Raw genomic sequence first — 10000 nt, forward strand, 5'->3', positions numbered from 1 at the left:
CTGTATACCCCTCCCTTCCTACCTATCCCTCCCTTACTCCCTCTCTTCCTATCCCTCGCTCTCTAATCCCCCCTCTCTCCCTCCCTCACTCCTACCCTCCATCCCTCATCCCTCCCTCCTTTCTTTCACCTCCCCTAAACCCTTTCCTTTCTTCCTCCTTCCCTTTCCCTTACTCTACCCCCCTCCTTACCCCAGCCCTCCCTCCCTCCCTCCCTCCCTTCACCCCTCCCTCCCTCCACCCCCTCCCTACCTTCACCCTCTCCCTCCCTTCACCCATTCCATTACATTCCTTTTCTTTTTCCTCCTAACCTTTTCTCTCCTACATCCCTATTGCTCCAGAGCTTCCTTCCATGTGACCACGAGCTTTTTAGTCTATTCCTTCCATCCAATCGACCTATTTGATTGTTTTGTCTTTATTCATTAGTCATTGTGCCTCCTCTTATCTCTCCCCCCATACCCTAATCTCCTTCTACCTCCTCCTTCCCCCTTCTGCCTTCAACTATCTCCTCCTAAAAGGTACCGTTCAGACTGCCCGAGCCATATATGCAATTTAATCTTTCCCGTTTCAACACCTGAGGTGGCCGCATTCTTTGCCTCGCAAGGGGCATAAGGTATGTGGAGTACCTTTCTTCGAAAAGTTTTGCAGGTCATAAATCTCGAAACGCACACACGCACACATACATACATACGCATACCCGCAAGGTTGATTCTCACACACGCGCGCACACACATACACACACACACACACACACACACACACACACACACACACACACACACACACACACACACACACACACACACACACACACACACACACACACACACACACACACACACACACACACACACACACACACACACACACACACACACACACACCAACTTTTATTTATTTTCAGAGGGTTTTTATCTTGCCTATCCTTACTACACTTCCTCATCTCACATCCTCTTTGGGCTCCCAATATCAGAAACTTCTTCCATCGTCTTCCTCTTTCCTATGTTTCGTCCTTCATCCCACCCTTCCTATATTCCTTCTTCACTTTCTCTCTTCCTCCCCCCCTTTCTTCCTCCCTCCTTACCCCTTTAATTTCCTTCCCTCGCTCTTTGTCCTTCCTTTGCTTTCTATTTATCCATATGATTCTATATCAACCTCGCTGACTACTTTCTTTAGGCTTTACCCCTTATCTTTTGTTGCACCTGTTCCTCATAATTGCCTTCCACCTCCTCCTATTACTCCTCCTTGTCCTCCTCCCCCTCCTCTAAATCTTTCTCCTTCTCCTTTTCCTCCTCCTCCTCCCTTACGTCTTATCATCCTTTATCCCTTTCCCCTTCTCTTCCTCCTCCTCCTCCTCCTTCTCCTCCTTCCCCCCTACGTCTTATCTTCCTTCTTCCCTTCCTCTTTCTCCTCCATTACGTCTTATCCTCATCCTTCCCTTCCTCCTCCTCATCTCCTACGTCTTATCCTCCTCCTCCTCCTCCTCCTCCTCCTCCTCCTCCTCCTCCTCCTCCTCCTCCTCCTCCTCTTCCTCCTCCTCCTCCTCCTCCTCCTCTCCTCCTCCTCCTCCTCCTCCTCCTCCTCTTCCTCCTCCTCCTCCTCCTCCTCCTCCTCCTCCTCCTCCTCCTCCTCCTCCTCCTCCTCCTCCTCCTCCCCTGGGCATTGTTGAGCTTCCCGTCGCCGTCAAGGACTGACACCCCGTTCTCTTAGACAAGACCTTCGCAGCTTCTCCACCTCGTGCCCGAATCCCTAAGACGATCCCTTGCTCCCATCGCACTGTAAAGCCTCCTTCTTCTCTCCAAGTCTTAACGCCCAATCACTTCTTCATCCATCCCCCGAAGTCGTGGTATACTCGTCCATCACGTGACAGTTAGTTTTTATTTTTATTATTATTATTATTATTATTATTATTATTATTATTATTATTATTATTATTATTATTATTATTATTATTATTATTATTATTATTATTATTATTATTATTATTATTATTATTATTATTATTATTATTATTATTATTATTATTATTATTATTATTATTATTATTATTATTATTATTATTATTATTATTATTATTATTATTATTATTATTATTATTATTATTATTATTACTATTATTATTATTATTATTATTTTTTTATTATTATTATAATTATATTATTATTATTATTATTATTATTATTATTATTATATTATTATTATTATTATTATTATTATTTTTTTTTTTACAATGAATTGTAAAAGCAAAATGTGTTGGTAAATGACCTTTTGATCTATAACGAGGTCAGATGAAGAAAAATATATACTATGAAAAAACACACCAGGAATGAATAGAATTAAAAGAAGTGGCGAGAGAAGTTCTCCCATCTAAGTACTTTGCCGCATTTGCAATAAATAGATCAAGGCTTTACTTTTCCTTTATCCATGCCTTGAAATGCCGAGGTATGCAAAAGTTCTACGGGGGTACAATAAATAAATAAATAAATAAATAAATAAATAAATAAATAAATAAATAATAAATAAGTAAATGAATAGATAAATGAATAAATAAATAAATATATAAATAAGTAAATAAATAAATAAATAAATAAATAAATAAATAAATAAATAAATAAATAAATAAATAAATAAATAAATAAATAAATAAATAAATAAATAAATAAATAAATAAATGAATGAATGAATGAATAAATAAATAAATAAATAAATAAATAGATAAATAAATAAGCAAATAAATAAATAAGTAAATGAATGAATGAATAAATGAATAAATAAGTAAATAAATAAATAAATAAATAAAAAACTGAAACACATACTGGTAGTAACTGATGAACATTGCAAGACAAATCCATACTTTATATGAAGAGATGAGATACCGATGTCTCTGTAGATTTTTTTTTTTTTTTACTTCTGTACCTTTGCACATCTTACAAGTTTCCCATTTACTGAAGACCCAGTGTGTCTATTTGTTTTGCTTTAACCTACCTTGATCATATATATTTTTCTCTCTAGATTTAACTTTAAGCAGCATTTTAATATTTCTTACTTATGTTCCATCATTTTCCAACTTACTGAAAAACACAATAAATTCCAACACTTTCTCTCCTTTAACCTCAACAAACCTCACCACCATTATTCCACTGTATTCTACATAGCCCCTCCTCCTTTCAGCACATGTTATTAGCACACTCCCCAACTCATTAAATATCTAACTATGATTTACATTATATTTCTAAATCATGCATGCAGTTTGCGTTTCTTGCAGAACCCCTGAATTTAAACCCAGTTTCTATTGTCATTTCTATTGTTCTCAGCCACTTGTGTTTTTAACCCGATTAAATGAAGCGGCCTTACTGTGGATGTACTGTGCCTTGCTACATTGCTTCTGATCCAGAGCCGTGAGTGAGATGTAGGGATGACCTGTCATCCAGGAGTAGCCAAGAAAAGAGGGAGGAAGGGGTGGTGAATGGGAGTGGAGTATGTGAGGATGAAATGAGAGGGAGCGGATTTATGCTTTTGACTTTGGGTACCTCCCTTGTAAGTGTGAAAAAGCCGTTGGTGTATCTATTTCATGTCTTTCATTACTTACTAGTTTCTGAATTCTTTAATCTCTTACAGATATTGTACTTCTTTTTTCAATGCCTAACATTATTTTCTCATTTGTTGAAGAGGTATCAAAGTTCAACTCAGACTTACTTGTACTGGTTACAACAAGAAATATCCTGATGTGAGCTCCTCACTTTATGAAAAGATAATCGGAGCAATATATTGATTAATCTGCTCGAACTCTGTTCTCAGGTGTGTTTGTGTCGGGACCCAGGGATGGATTTTAAAAACTAAAAGGAACTGACAAACCATATTAATTTCTTCAGATTCCTTTCACGCGTATGGCTTGAGACGCTGCTGAAAAAATATCCTTAAAGTTATAAATAACACACACACACACACATACACACACACACGCACACGCATACACATACACATGTGTGTGTGTGTGTGTGTGTGTGTGTGTGTGTGTGTGTGTGTGTGTGTGTGTGTGTGTGTGTGTGTGTGTGTGTGTGTGTGTGTGTGTGTGTGTGTGTGTGTGTGTGTGTGTGTGTGTGTGTGTGTGTGTGTGTGTGTGTGTGTGTGTGTGCGTGTGTGTTAGTAACAAAAATGCATAAATAAATGAGTTAATCTTTGCAAATAGATAATAAGTATATAAATCAATAATAAACAAACAACTGAATACACAATCGTCACCATCTAACGGCCTTCTGTCATCCCCTCACATATACACCGTTCCTCAAAAACCTTCCCCTTCCAACGCTCCCTCTGCCATCCCCCGTGAGGTCTTTCTCCTCCATCATTCTTCCGACACATTTCCAATGTCCCGCAGTTGCGCCTCCATTCCCCCAGCACTTCGTGTCCTCCTTCACACGTCCTTAGAGTGCAGAACGTATCAAACGCGTCTCAGCCTCTGCAAGCTTCTTCGCTCCCCGTAGTGATAGTCTCCCTCCACCACATGCACTTCATTTGCGTGTCCTCCTTCATTCCTCTCCTACTTCCACCATATACAGTTCTTGGTCCTTTATGAAGCAAAAGAACAAACTTAGATATTCTGTTATTTTGTTCTTGTTAAGGCCAGAATATTTTATTCAGATTGGAGGAACTTCTCTCCGGTGAAGAATTTAATTCTCTTCGGCCATACTCACACGCACCTTTCTTCCCCTTAACCTTCTCAATCCGACCCCCCACCCCATCGTCCTTTTCTATTCCACCTTCCTCTCTTCCAGTTGTATGAACCCGTTCCTCACCTTCAACCCAACCTCCTTACCCATTTTCCTTTCTTCCCCCCAGACACTTTCCAGACACAATAAGTCTTCCCCCAACGCTTACCCCCCCTCACCTTTTTTTTTTTTTTTTCTATCACTGTTCCTCCTCGTTCTTATCCTCCTCCTCCTCCTCTGTCTCCTTCTTCTGGTTCTTCTTCTCTCATTCCTCACCCCTCCCCCTCCCCTTCCCCCTATCCTTTCTACTCCTACTCTTATTACTCCTCTTCCTCCTCCTCCTCCTCTTTCTCCTCCTCTTTCTCGTTCTCCTCCTCCTCCTCTTCCTCCTCCTCCTCTTCCTCCTCCTCCTCCTCCTCTTCCTCCTCCACCTCCTCTTCCTCCTCCTCTTTCTCCTCCTCTTCCTCCTTCTCCTCCTCCTTCTTTTCCTGCCCTCTTCTTCTACTTCATTTTCTCCTCCATCCTCTCCACTTCCTTATCACCCTCCTTTTCCTCTGGAACTCAACACCCTCCTGCCTTTTCCCAGACACAATAACCCCCCCCCTACACCTTTACTGTCCCGTGCGATATCTCCCTCACCCTTGCCCTCCCCCCCTTCATCTCCACTACTACGCAACTCCCTGTCTTTTCTCAGACACCCCCCCTACCCTGTTTCTCCCCCCAAACCCCCCCTTTCCCTCCCCCCTCCCCCTCCCCGCCACTGTCTGCCAGTCTCTCCTCACAACCTAGCAACCTTCGTCGTGAGGTTCTTACATAACTCACTTTTCCATGACCAAGTTATGCTCCATTCCATCCTTCTGTGGTAACCTTTTCCTTCCTTCTTCCGCCACATCATCCACTGTATACCTGTTACTCTTTCAGTTTTCATTCCTAATCACCAGCCTCATTTTCTTCGTCCCTTTTGTTTTTGTCTATTTTCAGCTGCCTTTTGCTCCCCCCCCCTCCCCCATTCTACCCACCCTAGTTTGAAATATCAGACCCTCTTTTCTCTTCTCATCGACGAGCAATATCCCTCTTCATGTAAAAACCTTGGCTATCCCATGGTCGACCAGTCAGTCGCCTTCGGTCGCTGGATGACCGGGATGGGCCGAGAGACGTATTTCCCAACTGTAGTAGGAATGGCGACGACCAACGCACGCCAATAGTTTATCGTCTCGTTATCTCAAAACTGGTTTGAAATTTAAGGTCGAAGATGTGCCCATTCAACTCCCGAAGTTTTACCACTTTCAGACATATCTTAACTAACTCAAACTTACCCCCAGGATAGCTTTATCTAGAGCACCAACAGATGCGCTCTTTTGATTTCCGGTGAAAACTTAGACTGACTTAGTTAGATACAACTAAATCTAAACCTAACCTAACCTTACTGAATCAATTCACATCCCTGCTGAAAGGTCGTCATTCCTACTACAGTTGGGAAATACATGGCCGGGAAGGAACACACCCTACTCGCTTCATATCCCTCCTCAGCTCCCCCATAACCACTCCCTACATCCCTCCACTCCCTTCTTAGCCACCTTTACCCCTCCCTAAATCCCTCGTCCTCCCTCTTATTCCTTCCATTTCTTCCCCTAATTTTCAATCTTTTCATTCGCTTCTGTTTAATTCCCTTGTGTCCTACATTCCCTCACTCATTCTTTAACCCTTCCTATACTAGGTGACACTTTGTCTTTAAACCTGATTTTCACAACGTTATTTCATTTAACGAGGTGGCACCCCCTCGGCCAATTCCTCTTGTACCACGTGGACATTTTTCCTTTTTTCTTTTTGCTTTGGCTGTTACCAGTCTATCTTATGGTACCCGGACATTTGGCCAACGGACATTTAGCTGACGGACAATTGGCCAACAGAGATTTTGCCGAGCGAATATTTGACCAAATGGAGATTTGACCAGATGGACATCCGATCGAATGGACATTTGGCCGAATTTAAATAAAAAATTCTCATTTCTATTTCTAATTTGAAAAAAGGGATAAATAGGATATAAAAATAAGATAATCATTTGCATATACTGCAAATCATTCATCTGCGTGACACCCCGAGGGATTTAAGAGATTAACTCGAACTAATAACTATGAGTTCATGTCCCCCATACCTACTTCTATCATATGCATTCCTTTTTCTGTATCTTCTAATCACTTCCTTACAACCGATCCATCTCATCGCCTCTTCCTTTCCAATCTGCAACTCTTGCCTATCCATCCTCAATCCCTCCCCGTCCCTCCTGAATTCTTTTGTCTGTATTTGAACCTTTCCTTAGCCTCCTGGAGTTCCTCTCCATTCATTTTTTCCCCCATCATATCTCTATTCAGCCATCTTCTCACTGCTCCATTCCCGCCGCGTCATGGGTCCGTACCATTGGGAAGCGTTCTTGATCAAACTTTGGTCAATGCCCCCCCTCCCTCAACCTCCCCCTGACCATTCTTCTTCCTTTCTTTTTGCCTGCCCGCCCCTTAACCTTCTTAGCTTCCTATTTGCTTTCCCTTCCTGTCCGCATCCTCCCCTCTCTCCTCTGCTCCTCAGTTTCCTATCTTTCGTAAATCTTCCCCATTCTGTCTTCTTTCCTTCTTTCCTGTTCTTTCTCCCTCTTCGTTCTCTTCCAAAGTCTACCCTGCAGCCCATTATTTGCCCTAAACAAAACTGGAGTTTCTATGAAGATATCTAAACAATAGAATTACACATAATAATAGATAAAGAGAGAAAAAGATAAATGAATAACAAGGGTGAAACTAAGTCAATAAATCAATGTATAAAGATATAGAAAAATAAATAGATGAACAAATGATAAATGAGTAAATAAATAAACAGGTAGATAGTAAATAAACAGATAAATAAATAAATGAATAAGTAAATAGATAAATGAAGATTAATTGATCAGTCAAATCATCAATCAATCGAACTCTTTCGAGTAATTGTAAATCCTTGTTTCATTCAAATGCCGACGGTCACCCTCTCAGATGTTTCCAAAGATCTTTCTTCAATCTTCGTTCTTTTTCAGACTTTCCTCGCTTCTCTATCCTTCTTGCATATCCTCCCTCATCCTTTTCTCCCGTCTGCTCACAAGATTTCCTCTTCCCTCGGTCATTTTACCTTTTGATTTATATGTTATTTTATTCTCGCCTTCATTCTCCATTCTATCAATTTTCTGCTATTCTTTTAGTCTTGCTGACGTAGTGCAGTTTTATTCAGCATGAGAAGGGTTTCTGTGCACTAAACATCGATTAACCAAACCCCTGTGTCATCTATGAGTATTCATTCTGGTTGACGCTAGATGATTTTGTTCAGCTTAACAGGGAGCTCTGGACACCAGTGTTAGAACACTTAGAATACGTCTAAGATAATCTTTGAAATGCATGTGTCACACTTTAAAGATCCTATTCTATCTAATTTCAGAATATCTTATTCAATTTGTGAGGAACATCTGAGCAATTTGAGGGTGAACTGCTTCGGAACCTGGTTTTCATTCACCCAATCACCCTTAATCACTGTAATCGTTCTTCTAATCTTCCAATTACGTTAAATTCGCCCACATATCATAATCATCTCCCTTAAAATCACAATGGATGCAATGAGACCCACATTCATATTCTTGATAATCTTACCAAAAATCTGCAGCAACTGCCCGAAGAACTGTAATGATTCTATGGCCCGGGACATGGAAACTTCACAAAATATACCAAAGATTAAAACCCGGAAAAGATGTCCAGAAATGTGTCAATGACCTGGACAAGTGTTATGGAATCATACATGAATTCAGGATAAAAAAAAACTAAACCCTACGATGGTCAAGAATGAATTATGGGTCTAGAGACGGGCTCCCACTAACCCAAAGCTATTTATAAAAAAAATATATATATACTTTACATGTGATCTTATCTATACAATTGGACACGCGAGACATTAGCCTGAGCCTTCAATACATGTAGTTGTTTACTTATTTTCCTTAATAGAAATCGTATTAAACAGCTTTATCAATATGATCAAAACAGTTATCCCCATACCTATTATATGAGAAGCCAGCTTTAATTCTCAACGACAAATCGTGAATCTATTGCATTGATTGTCAAAGTCGCAGAATAACTACACCCATATCATCACAAGTTTATCTATATATTTCATAAAGTTCTATTTACGCTTCCCATGCATTTACAGAGACCACTGATCCAGATGATCGTATTCCATTGAGGTTAAATCCAAAACTGAATACGAGGCTTCCTGTGCTCCTTTGACTTTAGCCCATAGCTCGTCCCAAATACCGAATCTAGTTGTCTAGAGTTATCAATGTGATAGAGCACAGCCTGCCTCCTCCAGTTACTAGAATCATCCCTGGATAGCTCCCATGCACCCTCACGTCTCATCCCATCGTTTCCAGATAGACACTTGATCCTTTTCGACAATTACGTACGTTATAGATCACGTTCTAAGGAGATCACCCCGGTATTTTCATAAAAGACTCACTTCTTATCCTTAGGGAGAGCGAAGGTCACAAAGCACGATACTACAGTATATTGAATATTCCAACTGATACATTTAAAGTTTTTATTCTGGCCAACAACAAGCAATTTGATTCAGCTTACAGGACCTCCAGACAACAAAGGATAAAGGGCTATAGATTCTTATGCCAGTCATACAAGGAAGACAAATTATCATGAGCATACTTCAAACCTGAAACTCTACACTTCTTTCACAATTAGCAAATCCTTGAGTATCGCAGCTGTAGGATCCCCACACGCGTTTGACCGCATGCTAGAGCAATTATTCAATTTCAGACACATTAATCTCTTACCAATGTCGTTACACAAAGATTAACCCTCACTACCATCACAACCACCATCACCATTACCACCACCACCATAACCACCTACACTACTTTCTGTTCTGTATTCTCCATTTTTGATTCGCTGTGACGCCAACTTTAGATGTAATGCTCTTGTTAAGACCAATCGATTTTATTTAGTATTGAAAGGTTATTCAACAACAGATGAGGTCGCGTGCGTTGTCAGCCCATCAAGTCATGGAGTGGCCAGAGGACTCAAAATGATATCCAAAGTTCTATGATTTAAGAAAAATAAACGTGAAGAAGTTTAGTAGAAGAAGAATTTAAGCATTCGACCGTTCAAGCCACGACTACAATGAAACGGATATACGAGTAATAGAGGGCCTGTTTCTCTAAATCTTTCCACTGCGTTCTATGACAAGTATGTGGTTTAGCTGCCAATAGAATATCTTATTA

Source organism: Oratosquilla oratoria, chromosome 13 (assembly GCF_046742065.1).
Source record: "Oratosquilla oratoria isolate Oo_2021 chromosome 13, ASM4674206v1, whole genome shotgun sequence".
Lineage (NCBI taxonomy): Eukaryota > Metazoa > Arthropoda > Malacostraca > Stomatopoda > Squillidae > Oratosquilla > Oratosquilla oratoria.